Below are 16,449 nucleotides of genomic sequence, written 5' to 3' on the forward strand. Positions count from 1 at the left end.
TGGTAAATACCCGTTATAGGCCGAAGCCTCTTCGGGCAGGAGAAAAGACGAAAGTTTTAAAAATAGTGAAGCGGTTGCATGTTGCTTTAAGAAAAAAAAAAACATTGAACAATCTTTGTTTCTATTCCTCTTTCTCCGGGGTGGCATTTGGCCCGGCATTTACCCGAGGGAGTGAGGAAACCCGGAAAAACCTCACTCAGGCCGCCTTAGTTAACCGCGTATAAGAAAAACAGGTGTTACCGTGAGGCGGTGCAAGAGGGGGCCAAAACGTGAAGCGTCAGAGTTATATTTACAATGTAGGAGCAATTGGCCTTCCCTCGTTTGTCCGTTAAGCGGCAAGGTCTTTTTTCTCCGTGATACAAGAGCATTTTTACATAATATTTTACAGTTCCATAAAATTACAAGGTACAAGTACAAAGGTTGACATGTATATACAAAAAACACTTCAAGTGTTACAGATGGTAATTTTTTTAGTAGACATCGTTCCGTGAAGCGGCAGAAGAGTGGTTTAAGCAAATGGTGACCTCTTCTTATTGTAGTTCTTCTTCGGTTGCTTATTAGTCTTGGAAAGCAGAGGTGAAAATGGTGGATATCTGAAGATTCAAGCTGTTGGCCTGTCCCTCTCTCACGTTGATGGTGGTTGGTTGGTCGGCTGATCTGGAGTATCTAGGAGAAAGGGAAAAAGCGGCAGATTATTATGGTTTTTTTTTTAAAGAAGGACTTCGGATTTACTGTGCGACCTTTTGAGAGACAAACGGAAGCACAGTATTCCGAGAAAACAGGCAACGGACGCTCCGGCCAAAGATGTCGCCAGAAGCGGCATCAAGGAGCGCAACGACCGTCTCCCTTTGTGTCGGATGAAGGTTCACCAAGAGGAGCGTAAGTAGCTTCAGGAGATCGTCCTTAGCCACAAACTCCTCCCGATGAACCATAGCCGGCGCGTCGGGATCTTCCTCGGGAACAGAGAAAGCCTGTGTTATTGCGGGGGGGGCAAGGACGATGGGAGCCGTCGTTGGGAGGGACGACGGTTCCTTCGGGCGCTTGGGGCAGCGGTGATCCCCGGCGTGGTGGCCTCCGCCGCAGTTCGCGCAACGAAGGGCTTCTATGGAGCATTCCGCTGCCCCATGCGCACCTCCGCAGCGCGAGCACTTCGGAGGGGCCCGGCATTCCCCCGCAACGTGGGAGAAACCCTGGCATCGTCGGCATTGCAGAGGCTGGGGGGCCGGCGGACGGGAAGGCTCGACGGCATATGTCTTGCCGTCACTCCAGAGACCCTCCCGGAGAAGTTCCTCGGCTGTCTCCTCACAGTCGGTGACCAGACGGAGGATCGTTGTCTCCTTCTGTGTCGCCCTTGACTTAATCCGCCAGATCTTGTGATATGTGGCGGCACTTTCCCGGAGGGCCTCTTCGATGTCCGAGACAGGGGTCGCAAGGTCCACTCCTTTGATGACCACGGAGTATGTTGCCTTTTTTCTGGAGCGGCGATCTGCGGGAGGAAGAGGTTTTTTAATTTTGATGTTTAGTTGGCCGCCAAGTCGAGCCTCCAGCGCCCTTTTTCCCTTTCCCTCGAAGAAAGGGGTTTCGGCAGCGGGGATAAGGATTTTGGCGCAACGTTGATCGGTAAACACCGACAGCGCCACGCGGGAGAGGAGAACGCTCATGGAGCAAAGGATTGTATAGAGGGAGCGTTGCGTCGTACCAGGAGGGAGGTTAGAAACAAAGATTGTAGTGTCGTTCCGACACGAGGTTCTGGGGGGGGAGGTAGGAGGGGGATTGCAAGGAAGGGGCTCTCCGAGTTCAGGGGATTCCGGGACCGGCGACACGACTCGTTTATTCTTCCTCCCCTGGCGTAGCCATTCCACGCCCTCGAATTCATTTTCTCGTTCAGCGGATGCTGAGCGCGTCAAACGTCGCGTGGCGTCCGCCATGATGCCCGGATCGTTTATCCCCGGATGGGGCGATCCCTTTGGGCACCGGGTGCACAAGGGGGTTACCACTGGTGGGGCCCTTACTTGTGTTCCTGTGCCCTGTCCCTATACCTAAGAAAAGAAGAAGTATGGTCCTAAAAAGGGCCGTAGGATTTCTCCCTCGATGTCCACTCCTTTGTTGCGCGGATCGTTAATCCCCGGATGGGGCGATCCCTTCGGCCGCCGGGTGCACAAGAGGGTTACCGCTGGTGGGGCCCTTGCTTATGTTCCGGCGTCCTGTCCCTAATGCTGAAAATCAATAGGTCCTGAAAAGGGCCGTGTTTATCCCTCGTTGGGTATCCTCCGCTGTGCGGATCGTAATTCCCCGGCTGGGGCGATCCCTTAGGCCTAAGAGTGCGCAAGAGAGGTTACCACATGTGCGTTGCGTTTTGGCCGCTATATATAGGAGACGCTGGCTGGCCAGGAGCTCTCTGATTGGCTCTTTCTTGACGGCGAGTGGGAATCACCCTTTTCCAAGTGGAGGTCAGGGTGTAGCCGTCCTCACGGTTGAAATTATATGGATTTTTTATTATTTCCACCGCTTCTCTGATGAGTCGCGGAAAATATCGCCTTTCTCTTGCCAGCACTCTAGTCTGGTCGAACTTTATAGAGTGTCCCGGTTCCGACCACGCATGTTCGGCGATTGCCGAAAGTCGGAATTGTTTCTTATCAGTGGCTCTTTGGTGCTCCTTGGTCCTGCATCTGATGGACCTCCCTGTTTGACCGATATATGACTTCCCACACGTGCACTTTATCTCATATACACCTTCGTGCATGAGATCGGGGATTTTGTCCTTTGGCTTTGATGTTATGTCGCTGATTTTTCTGGCTGTGGAGAACCTAGTGGTTATGTTGTGCTTCCGTAGTAGCTTGCTTATCCTCTCAGCCGTTCCGGCGACATAGGGAATGGTAGCATATGCCGCTGGTTTTTCTTTTCCAGGTTTCTCCTCGTTCTGTTCTTTTGCCCGAATCCCCTCTTTCGTCAACTCCATTTCCTTTATGACGGTCCTTTTTTGGACCATGTGTTCTGGAATTTTGATTTTCTTGATGGAGCGAATGAATTCTGTGGAGTTTTTTTACGGACGAGTCGGTTCTCCCGGCGAAGGGTTGGAGAGAGCGCGCAACGTATTGTGCCAGCTTGTAGGTCGGTGCGTCGATATTGCTCACGATGGGTCGTAGGGGGACCCCCTCCTTGTGAATCTTGGGTAGTCCATACAAACGCGGTGGCTTGGCTGCCGATGGAAAGAGTCTCCATTTTTCTTCCGTCGGGATGGATGACCGTTTAATTTTCTCCCTTGTGAGTCGTTCTATCTTGGCTGTTGGGTCACTTTTCAATTGAAAATAGGTGCTGCTATCCAATAGGGCTGCAATTTTGTTGTGGTAGTCATCTTTCTTCATGATTACCGTAGCATTCCCCTTATCTGCAGGCAGGACAAGAAGTTCCTTATTGTCACGTAGTTTTTCCAATGCTTTGCGTTCTGCAGCGGTGATATTGGGTCTGGGTGGTTTCGCCTTGCGGAGAATTTGAGAGACATCCTCCCTTATCTCATTGGCTAGATGTTTAGGTAGCTTCCGCACTGCATCTTCGACTCCTATAATGATGTTTTCTTTAGGTATCTCCTTGGGAGCGATGGCAAAGTTGAGGCCTTTGGTCAGAATGGAGGAAATATCTTCACTCAACGTCTGGTTCTCAACTATAATAATAGCTAGAAATATCTTCACTCAACGAACCAGACGTTGAGTGAAGATATTTCCTCCATTCTGACCAAAGGCCTCAACTTTGCCATCGCTCCCAAGGAGATACCTAAAGAAAACATCATTATAGGAGTCGAAGATGCAGTGCGGAAGCTACCTAAACATCTAGCCAATGAGATAAGGGAGGATGTCTCTCAAATTCTCCGCAAGGCGAAACCACCCAGACCCAATATCACCGCTGCAGAACGCAAAGCATTGGAAAAACTACGTGACAATAAGGAACTTCTTGTCCTGCCTGCAGATAAGGGGAATGCTACGGTAATCATGAAGAAAGATGACTACCACAACAAAATTGCAGCCCTATTGGATAGCAGCACCTATTTTCAATTGAAAAGTGACCCAACAGCCAAGATAGAACGACTCACAAGGGAGAAAATTAAACGGTCATCCATCCCGACGGAAGAAAAATGGAGACTCTTTCCATCGGCAGCCAAGCCACCGCGTTTGTATGGACTACCCAAGATTCACAAGGAGGGGGTCCCCCTACGACCCATCGTGAGCAATATCGACGCACCGACCTACAAGCTGGCACAATACGTTGCGCGCTCTCTCCAACCCTTCGCCGGGAGAACCGACTCGTCCGTAAAAAAACTCCACAGAATTCATTCGCTCCATCAAGAAAATCAAAATTCCAGAACACATGGTCCAAAAAAGGACCGTCATAAAGGAAATGGAGTTGACGAAAGAGGGGATTCGGGCAAAAGAACAGAACGAGGAGAAACCTGGAAAAGAAAAACCAGCGGCATATGCTACCATTCCCTATGTCGCCGGAACGGCTGAGAGGATAAGCAAGCTACTACGGAAGCACAACATAACCACTAGGTTCTCCACAGCCAGAAAAATCAGCGACATAACATCAAAGCCAAAGGACAAAATCCCCGATCTCATGCACGAAGGTGTATATGAGATAAAGTGCACGTGTGGGAAGTCATATATCGGTCAAACAGGGAGGTCCATCAGATGCAGGACCAAGGAGCACCAAAGAGCCACTGATAAGAAACAATTCCGACTTTCGGCAATCGCCGAACATGCGTGGTCGGAACCGGGACACTCTATAAAGTTCGACCAGACTAGAGTGCTGGCAAGAGAAAGGCGATATTTTCCGCGACTCATCAGAGAAGCGGTGGAAATAATAAAAAATCCATATAATTTCAACCGTGAGGACGGCTACACCCTGACCTCCACTTGGAAAAGGGTGATTCCCACTCGCCGTCAAGAAAGAGCCAATCAGAGAGCTCCTGGCCAGCCAGCGTCTCCTATATATAGCGGCCAAAACGCAACGCACATTCAGAACTCCCTTCCGTCGCGGAATTCATCCGCAAACAAGTGATGTCATTTCGCGCACGCTTACAGCACACAGGTAACCCCCTCCTCAGAAATATCTGGGATTATCCCCCCCCACGCAAAAAAAAGTATACACTGCCTAAAGATATTACTCTCCTATGAGTCTATCCTATTTCTGTTAATTTTATGTATCATGCTTCTTCCTAGCTGTAACCGCTTCACGGACTTGTACTTTTTTAGGTTAAGCAATCAGTATTTCGCCGCCCCTATTTCATCTTCTCCCGCCACTTTGGGAAGGCCGCTTCACAGCCTTTCGCGGCGTCCGTTTAAAGCCTCTGTTCCCTTTGTTTCCGTTATTATTCATTAAACTATAAGCTCCCCTTTCTTAACAGGCCGCTTCTCGGCGAAATCTTTTTTCAAATTTCCCACCCGCCTGCTCCAAACCGGTACGACAGCTGAATAATCTACCGGCGCGCCTCACGCAATTTTTCTTTTCCCACTCTTCATAATTTGATCCAAGTAAATTCCCCACAATATTAGCAATTAGAATTTTAACTCCTTCAAACTAATTATATATGTAAAATCTGAAAACTGATAAAAAGGAAAAAAAAAAAAAAAAAAAATTTAAAAACACTACAAAAATTAAAAAAAATATATATATATATACATTAAAAAAAAAAAAAATTGAAAGCATTCCCCATAAGGGAAAAAAAAAAAAAAAAGATTTTAGCTGTTATTTAGCCTTATTCATCAGTATTAACTATAGCTGGGGGACCAATTCCCCAGGTTAGTTTTTAAGTTTCTCTTTCACGCAAACATAAACACACACAGCCGCCAAGTTTCTCGAATGCCATTTTTATTATTCTTGTAAATTGACCGGTAAGGGTGAGTCTTTCTCACCGGTACGGTTTTGTATCATGCCCTCAAACATCGAGGGTGCCAATGACTGGTAGTGCAACGCACATTCAGTCCGGCATATCACCACCCTCCATCTCTCTGTGGAACAGAGCTATCCTCCCTTCCAAATCCGTAACCTACCTTGGCGTCCATATTGACAGACACCTCGCCTTGAGACAGCACATAGATACCGTGAGGGCAAGGTGCAGCCGTCGCGCAAACCTTCTGCGTGCCGTCCGGGCTAACGGTCGCGGAGTATCCGAGGGCTGCGGGGTGCTTTTGTACAAGGCCTTCATCAGGCCTGTACTGGAGTACGCCGCTCTCGCGGTGCTGCCTATGGGCAAGGGCATTGAAAGATATGCGTCCTTTGAGCGCAGAATTCTACGACGGCTCCTCCTCCTCCCGCACGACACCCCCAGCGAATACATATATGACCGTGCTGATGTTGAACCCATACTCCACAGGTTGTGCCGCGCCCGATGCAGAGCCGCGGCCCGACTCGCGGATTACAACGTGGAGCTGCTCACGACCATCATGGGCAGCATGGGAGGCCTGCTACGTCGCAGGCCAGTGATTAAGCTACAGACACCGGCACGGATCATCCACTCCACCTTCCCCAGCTATTATCCGGACATCAACTTGCCTACATACCGCGTCAGAACGGAGCTACCAACACCCACATGTCTGCTTCCGGACCCGGACCTTCCACTATTTCCCCCCCCTCGCCGTAGATTAAAGAAGTGATCCGAAAAGTGAAGTGAAGTGATCCGAAAAACTAGTCAAATGAAGTGATCCTAAAAGTGAGATCCCAGTGAACCTTCCAGTATAACTAAAACAGTATTATGTTTCAAATTTTGTTAGTCTATCTATATTCTATTAATGTTTTGTTTCTGTTGTTCTTATACCGTCTGTCTTCGCTCTCTCTTCTCCGGTGGTCTGGCGGAGGTTTTGCGGGTTTCCCTCCGCCCTTGGGCGAATGCCGGGCCGATACCGCTCCCGTAGAAAAGAAAAGAAAGGTTTTTCCGCAAACGCTACCCTCTTTGTAGCCTGTCCTTATTTATTTCTTTTCCACCCCGAAGAGGATCATTATCCTATAACGGGGTTTCCGTGTTGTTATTGTTATGTTTATATATTGTTTATACTCTCCTTACAATCTGTACTTTGCAAGACGGAAATAAAAACCTTTAAAACTGAAAACTGAAACTGCAACGCACATCACTTCGACCTGAAGACGCCTCCAGGACTGGGGGCGAAACAGTTGTCATCCGACTAACCTACGCGACGGTAATTCCCGGAAACCAGCATGGATTCATCAGATAGACGGCGCGGAAGCCTAAGGATTAAGTAAATGTGTATCTTTCTGAGTAAACCCGTAACGCGTCAGTGTTCCGGGAATGTATCTGTGCTGCGGACGCTTCTCTGTTCTTTCCGTGTAGTTATTTTGTGAAGATGGAAAAAATTATACTGCAGCAGTGGTCAAATATGTCGTAAAGAAAGGTATGAAAGCGAAGGAAATTCATGTCGACTTTCAGAACACTCTGGGGGCCTCTGCTCCATCATATTCAGCTGTTGCCAAGTGGGCAAACCATTTTCAGTTTGGTCAAGAAAGATGGTTAGATGATGATCCGCATAGCGGTCATGTGCCACTTTACAAGTAACTATTGCAAAATTGCATAAAATGGCCGTGGAGGATCGCCGACTGAAATCGCCTTAACTACAGCTTAACAGGGAGCCGCCCGTCGGATGGGACATTAAGCGGCGGACCGCTTGGCGCCTTTCGTTAAGAGTAGGCTAATTCCGACGCCGGGTTTCTCTCCACCCTTCATTCTTTTCTGTTCAGCCCTAATGGCGCAAACGACCTTAGCTGTCGGTCGCCTCCACTAAGTACTACTACTAGCTGTAGGGATGTCATCTGAACGGGATAATCACATTTTAACGGTGGCATTGGATAAGAGAAAATTATCTGCTAGGTGCGTGCCTCGTATTAAAATGGCTGAGTCATTGTGATTGGAGGCAACGGGAAACAACAACGTTGCCCTTCAGAGAAGCAACAGCTCACCAGTTTAATCTTTTGGTTTTAATTAATTAATTAACCCATGCGATGGAAGCATCACAAGTGAAGTAGTCCGGAGGTGAACTAGTTCTCTACCATCTTTAGATCTCCAGGCGAGGAGAATGTTCATATATCAGTCAAATGTGTTTTCAATCATTTCAGGATTGGATCTTGGGATGCCTGGCCACTTTGGGAATGTAGAAAATGTAAATGTAGAAATGCGTGGAATTATGTTAGATATTTTTAGGAGTAAGTGAAATAAAATAGTTCGAACATTCACGGAGGGGCGACTAGTTTTAGTCACGCATTATTCATAAATGGAAACATAGTGGGCATAATGAGACGGGTGTCCAGAAAGTAACTTTCATTTTCGTGTAGCGTGGTGGAGGCCGAAGAGCCCGTTTATTGACGCACGCAGTAGGTCAGTGCGCCTCGATCTGCAGTGGGTCGAAGACCGCGCTGCTTGTCATTTATTTACAATAGTGTATCAAAATGGAGAATACGATTTAAATTTCCACCAAAATTGAAGTACGAACAGAGGTAAGATTTTTCCTGATAAAAAAACTTCAAAGCTGCTGACATTCATCATCGGGATATTGGTGCTCTGTACGGACAAAATGTGAAGAGTGATGATAGTTGAGTGCCTCAGTTATTAATTAAAAATTGGTAATTTTCCACAAAATAAAATTTAATACGACCGGTTTCAATGTAACTACACCATCAGCAGGCTTGATGATGATGTAGTTAAATTAAAACCGGTCGTATTTAATTTCATTTTGTGGAAAATCACCAATTTTTAATTAATCATGATATTCCACCAATTCACGCCTGAAACTTCTCTATTTATAGAGTGCGTCAATGTCGTCGTTTGTTTCAGAGGGAGCATACATTTTCATCGTCGCAAGGGGCGTTTCTTGTGCGACACAAAGGGTATCGGGGAAAGTCAGAATAAATACGCCGAGTCTTACCAAAACAATCATCTATCATCTAACATCAGTCGTATTACACCATTTACATAAGTATAAGTAATTGAGTATTATGAATGGCTAGACCCTTCGTAACCTAACGCGAGAACGGACAACTTTAGCATAGTACTTGCAACATTGTGTCTTTGGTCACTTGGGATATTCGGAGGAGCCAGGGAAGGAATAATATGTTGCAAAAAGATGTTCCCAGAAGGTAGAGAGGAGGTTGATAACGAGGAACTCCCTGGACGCCCGTCAACGACACAGTGCGATGAAAATGTGCAAAAAGTGAGAAAAATTCTCGATTTCGATAAACGTCTGAGTTTCAGAATCTAAGCAGAAGAGTTCAACATTCCAAAAACCACAGTGCATAGCATTCTGTAAAATTTAGATTGAGGAAGTGTGTGCCAATATCGTGCGAAGACTTTTTGCACATTTTCGTCGCGTCGCAAAGGCGTTCCTCGTTGTCGACCTCCTCTCTCTCCTCCCGGGACATCTTGTTCCAGCGGAAAATCATTCCTTGAAACCTTGTCATGTTCTCCAAATCCGATTCCCCGAGCTTTACCCAAACATTTTCAGTATCGCGCATCATTGCTCCATGGAAATTTAAATCGTGAATTCGTGACGCGAGGCTCGAACAGAGATCCAGTCTAACACATATTCGTACACTATAACGGCCCGCAGACAACCGACACGGGTCGCGTTGCTGTCCCAAGACCTAATAACATCTTTTCCGTCGCGAATTGTCTCACTCCAATTATCCGCTTCACCTGAAAAAAATGTATTACTTACTTATTGGGACAGACCCTGAATGTCTCCTCCTTCTTGCTTCCAAACAGTGCTTTCATCCTCCAGTTTCATCACCAATTTCACTCTTCCTCTACAAACTTTCCGTACCCTCGTATTGCGACTTCCCCTAAGCTTCTTTTGCTCTATTTGTCATCGACATTAATTTATTATTAATTCCTCAAAATACAACTTTCTATCTAAATCTGTATGTTCATTCTTCAATTTCCTTCTCTCCTCTATCTTTCCAGTCATCTAGTGTGTCTATTTACAATTCCTACAGATTAATTTGCGACTTTCTATATTTCTTTTATAAAAGGTTCACACTTTACCTCTATAGTACCCAGGTCTATTGTATAGTTGGAAATACTGGAAATACATATGTAGTTCACTGGATACCATTACTGAAGAAATTTTGGAAGGAAGTAAGTATGGAGGATCGACTTGGATTGACTAATAGAAGCAAGAAATGGAAAAGGTCGTTCGGTGCAGGGAGCCGTGAGGGAATCGAGAGAGATTGGCAGATTGGGACAGGGTCGCAGATTGAAGGGTTGCCTCGAACTAATCCTCGGATTCATCGCCCGTAGTGACGATGGATGGAAGAAAAGTGTACAAAGGATCCTCAAGGAGGGAACGGGGCTTAGAAAAGCGGCGCTGCATTGGCGGCACATATGTACGTACTTGTATATGTATGAAGCCTTCATCCCTTTCTCATTTCCCACACCCGCCTCCCCTCCTTCCCTCTCTTCCACTCTTGAATCGTCCAGCCCTGGATCCCCTTTCCGTCCCTTTTCATGCACGTTGATCTCCTCAGCAGGGCTCCTCCTCCCCCTCAGGGACCGCTTTCATTTTTCCTCCGCTCTTCCGCTTTCGTGTTCTCCTCCGTCTCTCAACCACCCATCACCACTCCCCCCCCCTGCCTTCCTTCCCAGCGACCCTCCTTCCCTTTGGGTGCCCTCGCAGGGAACAGAGCGAGGGGGAGGTCTTCAGCAACGGGTCCCCTCCTCCCATCTCCCCCCCACGGACGTTGACCTTGGATTATTCACTCCACAATTGTCGATGTGCCTCTCGCGGGGCTGAACCCCTCGACTATCCCCTCCACCAACCAACCCCGAAACACCCCTCACCCCCCACCCCTCCCCTCACCTCATTTCCAACCCCTAACCATCCAGCCCCTTCTCCAGTCATGTCCGAATTCCTCGGCGCCCTTAAGGGAAGATGTCCTCCACTACTTCCGCCTTGGATGCTCCTCCCTGATCCCGCTCCCATTTTCTCACCCGGCGGTTTTCTCTTCATATACGAGGTAAACATAGTAAGGCTTCTCAAAACGTACCCGAACTTTAATTATTACAAAATAAATACATCACTTAAAAATTATTGATCAGGGTCCGCTTCAAAGCAGCGTCCTACCCAACATACACACTCGTCTCAACGGTGTTTCTCCCATAAGCTCCTCCATCGAATTTTTCCCTATCTCTGGAATGGTGGAAACTGGAGACGCGCTATTCAAAAAGTTCGGGAAATTCTTGAACATACCTTGTCATAGTAGACACTAATTTTGGCGACGATCGTCCACTAAAGACAGCTGGTATCAGGAAAAGTCGGCGCGTATATTGTATATGATTCCGGTATTCACGTTGCATGCGGTCTACAACTCTTTATACTATCGCAACGACAAAAATAGTATAACTGAAGAGATATTTTCACCAACGAAATCATTCAAAACATATACGATTAACGTAATGATATAAATATTGTATATTTAATTAATTTAAGTTTTTTATCATACTTAATAAATAAATCTCCTTTACGAAGTAGTAAAAAGTAAAAAACCCGCAATTACTCCGACGTGGAGCGCCGAAATGCTGTATTTACTTTTTACTGTAGGTTACTTTTTTGAAAATTTTAAAGACATTAACCAGAATTAACCTTAATTAATAGATCCAGAATTACTATGATATGTCAGATCACGTGCGTAACAACAGGGATATATCTAGAATAACGAATATATTTAAAATGTCTTTTTTTCCTCGAACCATTAGAGATCAAAATGAACTTGACAGCAATCGCGTAGGAGATAATTAGAATTGGTAGTGTATATATTTTTTCGGTATCCTGCATTTTATATTTTTTAATACCTAATCCCCCCCGCCACACGCCCTCGCGGCGGCTTGCGGGGTGGTCTGTGTGTGTACAGTTCCAATGTACAAATGTACAGTTCCAAGACACGTTTATTTAGGAGCGGGGTCAAACGTGGATTTGTGGCCAATGAGATCTGGGCGTTGAGAGAGCAGAAGAGGATTGATTGGACGTAAAATAAAGACGGATAAAGAGCAAATTGTGATGCATATTTTATGGGGAGAAGGGGAGAGGAAGTTCTATGTATAGGAAACGGGAGAAAGGTTAAAAAGTGGATGGGGATTTTATCGAGAGAGTCAATGGAATTTTGAGGAATCTGGTTCAGAGGAGGTAAGCGCGGCAGAAGAAAGACTTCGCATCTCGGGCATCGTGAAGCGAAATCGTGAAGACAAGGCAGGAATAAGTAATGTAGGAAACTAAACAGAGTTTCCGCTCGGAGGGAGGATTCTAAACCCACATGACTTTATGTATGGTCTTCAAGGTCCGTGCACTAAAAAACTCCGATCGATAGATCACCTTGCGATAATTCGTGACGTCGATCGAGGTCGATATCCCGTTGATCTCCGACTCCTGTGAGCCTGATCTCCGGAAGCCATCCGCCTCGTCTCTCAAAAGCATCTCTCTCAAAGAATCCACGCCCCTCCCCACTCAGGCGACCCTCGCTGGATATCGGTAGACAGGGAGGGGGGTGGATCTGCAAACAAATGAAGTAGGGCGAGCGTGCCTCCCATGCCAATAAAACCAGAGCGCCTCTAGATGGACATCTTAGAAGATTCAGTCGAAACATGATTTCGCATCAACTCATAGTAAGTGGTAGTCGTGCAATTTTACTCTAGACATCGAGGTATTCGACCAATTCAAGTTCTGCGACTTCGGGTGAAAAATTGACGGCAGCGCCTTTAAAAAACATTCAGGGACACAAAAGTAAAAACGAATAACCGACGAAGATAATTTCATAAAAAATGAATGAATGACGATTTAAATCATCAAAAGCACATTTAGAAATTCTTAAATATTATTGACATTCACTATTATTCAACAAATTTTTGTATTATTTAAAGAGTTTTATTTTTTTATGCCCCGATCGTCATGGCTGCCTGAAAATCAAGGACAAAGTCGGATACAATTCATCTCCAATTGCTGCGGCAGCGTAGTATATGGTCCATGCCAGGGGGGGTCTGAGAAGAATTGTTTTCCTTGAATCAATTATTTAATTATTAATACATCGAGTCGAGTAGTTTTTCCCACGTACTTCTCTCTCAATGACCTGCATATTGGATAAATATGAAATGAATTCTAAAGTATTGATTTTTACCATAATAGCAATGTTTAGCACGATGCAGTTTCAAGAAGTAACCTTTGACGGAGTCATCCGTTATATGTGCATTGTAATGCAACAATTTCAGAGGGTAAGAATCATTCGCCTTGACAGGGATTCGAATCCAGATCCCTCGATGTCCGGCCGAGTACTTTAGCTAGTTTAGCTACCGAGGCGCCCACTTGCACTCCGAGATTTCGAGAGCTTAAAAAGAATGTGTTCTGACGAAATACCGTACGTAACATAAAATGGCGCCTTAATATGTTCCATGATTGGAAATGAAATACCCACAAACAATCCGTCGAATAATGAAATAGAACGACGGTTTATTTAAGGCCCGCACCTGTAAGCACAGAATTTCAATAATAATTAGCATTTCATTAAATACGAAAATGGACAAATCACGAGACCATTTTTGAAGTCATTTTGAGTAATTTTTGTGGAAAAACAAGTATATCGTGTGTTACATGAAATAGTTGTTGGAGTAATAAACAGTGTACAAGTACGGTATATTTATTTAATCAACTGAGAGCCGCGGAAATGAACTGTGTGCGCACGCTCAAAAAATGCATGTAATTGATTTAACCACTACATCAACGAAACCTGGGTAAACAGATCATTCCTGTACTCATCACTTATAGTATTTACATGTGCTTCACAATGGAATATCTGCGCAGTGGGATATGTTGCGGGCAACGCTGAGAAGATGAGCGAAGGTATAAAAAATATATAATAATCTTTTCAATGCTAATATTCGATTAGGAATTGATCAATACTTATTCTCTTTGGCTATGTCTATTTACTATGGCGAAGCATAGGGACATTTATGCATTTCTCACCCTTCAACAAAAGTAGTAGTGCATGTGTTAAATACCTGGATATTAAGAATCGGCACACGATTATGTTTGAATGCGTGGTGACCCTCCACAATATTCATTTACTCTTCCTAGCAGGCGATGTCCTGGGACTGCATACAGTTCACGTGCGGATTGCGTGGTGGCGCAAGTCAGGGTTGAGAACGGACCTGCACAGCCAGAGATAGCAAAATGATTGATAGTTTTGAGATCGAATCTTCAAAGCCTATTCCAATTCCTGTGCTACGTAATTCTTCATCACTCCCTTTAGTTAATTATTTCAGTACCCTGCAAGCCACCGCTAGGGTGTGTGGCAGGGGTGAATACACACCAGACTAATTTTGACCCAAATATGACCATGCCGCGGTCAAACAACGTTATTCTGATCCCTTATCGTTCGAAGTAAAAATGACAAGTGGCCAGGTTCATTCAAAATCCTACTCCAGCCCGACAGACAACAACTAATAGAGATGCCAAATTTTCATCCAAGGCGTAGCCAAAAAAGAATTGGGTTAGTTTTCACATTGTCCCCCATCCACCATGAAGATTACAGCGGTTAGATTGTACCAAAAAATTCCAATTACTACTAAAACCGACCCGGCAATACTCGTACCTTCTTTTTTCTATTTATTATCTTATATACTAATTTATTTATTTATTTATGTACCCTGTAAGCCACCGCTAGGGTGTATGGTAGGGGGTGAATACACAACAGATTAATTTTACCCGAACATGACCCTACCGCAGTCGAACAATGTTATTCTGATCTCCTATCGCTCGTGGAAAAAATGACATCTTAAATCTATCTGATCTACAATTAATATCTCGATATTTCCAAAGAAACTGCGGGAGATGCCGCAACAGTAACATTTAACGGAGTCATCCGCTAATGTGCATTTCAATGCAACAATTTCAGAGTGTAAAAATCATTCGCCTTGACTGGGATTCGAACACAGATCAAAGCGAAAAGATCTTTAAAAGCCCCAAAATTTCTGAGTTTAACAGGACGCCTCGGTAGCTTAAGTGGCTAAATCACTCGACCGGATATTGAGGGATCTGTGTTCGAATCTCAGTCAAGGCGAATGATTTTTACGCTCTGAAATTGTTGCATCTCGATATTTATTGACATGATCATTCCTACCGAAGTGCGATGGAGGTAATAATACATTTTCAGTATCACTTCTAAAGAAACTCCCAATTTATGTAAGAGCGTCAATCTGTAATTTATCCTTCACTCCATTACTGATTCCAAGCCCAGCCACTCTAATATTTTGGATACGCTGCTGAGTTTATCGTAACGCCGTTTTACAAATCTAGCTCCTCTACACTGCACACGATCCAATTCGGCAATCAATCCAACTTCGTTGGGATTCCATACACTTGTAGTATATTTTATATGAGGCCTAATCAGCGACAGTTAACATTTCTCTCTGACATTTTCATCACATTTACTCTTCTAATAAATCGTAATTTTTGTCAGCTTGTCCACATATTTCCCGTATGTGTTTCACCCAAGAGAGATCGTGAGTGAGGGTAACGCCTAGGTATTCAATTGAGTCTGCATATTTCATTTCGGTGTTCCCGGGAATTGCTATTTATCCAAAAATTTTGACAACGCACCTTTTAAGTTTGATTCTAATCGTCAAGTGTCGCACCAGCGTTGTCCAGCATTAAGGTCATATCATAAAGCTGCTCTGTCCTAAGGATCACGGTAAACCACTGCATCATCGGCAAATAAACCAATCTTACTAGTGACTACGGAGTCAATGTCGTTATAGTTAATTAAAAATCAAGGTGGCCCGATAGCACTTCCCTGGGGAACACCTGGAGTAACTTCCTCTGCAGTTGAGCTAACTCCATCTATCACTACTCTTTGTACCCGACCATTCAAAAAGTCTTTAATCCAACCCCGAATATTTTTATCTATGTTATATGCTTCTAGCTTTCAGAGTGGTGAATTATGAGGTACTTCGTCGAATGCTTTCTTAAAACCTAGAAAAATCGCGTCCACTGAAACATTGCTCTCTCACGAAATAAGAATATCATGAACCAAAAGCCCAAGTTGTGTCTCGCAGGATCTACCATTTCGGAAACGGTGCTGATTTTTCATTAACAGCTCCTGGTTATCGAGGTGTCTCACGATCGAACTAGCCACTACATATTCCATAACCTGGCAGTAAATGGATGCGAGGGCAATAGATTTGTAATTGCTCGGTTCATCCTTGTCTCCGTTTTTAAATATTGTTGTTACGTTAGCCGTTTTTCAATCTTTGCGAACCACCAGCGATTTCTTAAATATTATTTCTAGATGCGGCGCAGTTTCCGAAGCTAGATCCTTAAGTATACGAGCGGGTATTTCATCAGGCCCGAAAAATTTATTAGGCTTAATATTTTCCAGTAAACATTCTATTCCACTATATGATATTGCAAT

This window comes from Hetaerina americana, unplaced genomic scaffold, assembly GCF_022747635.1.
Source record: "Hetaerina americana unplaced genomic scaffold, ioHetAmer1.1.p SCAF_87, whole genome shotgun sequence".
NCBI lineage: Eukaryota > Metazoa > Arthropoda > Insecta > Odonata > Calopterygidae > Hetaerina > Hetaerina americana.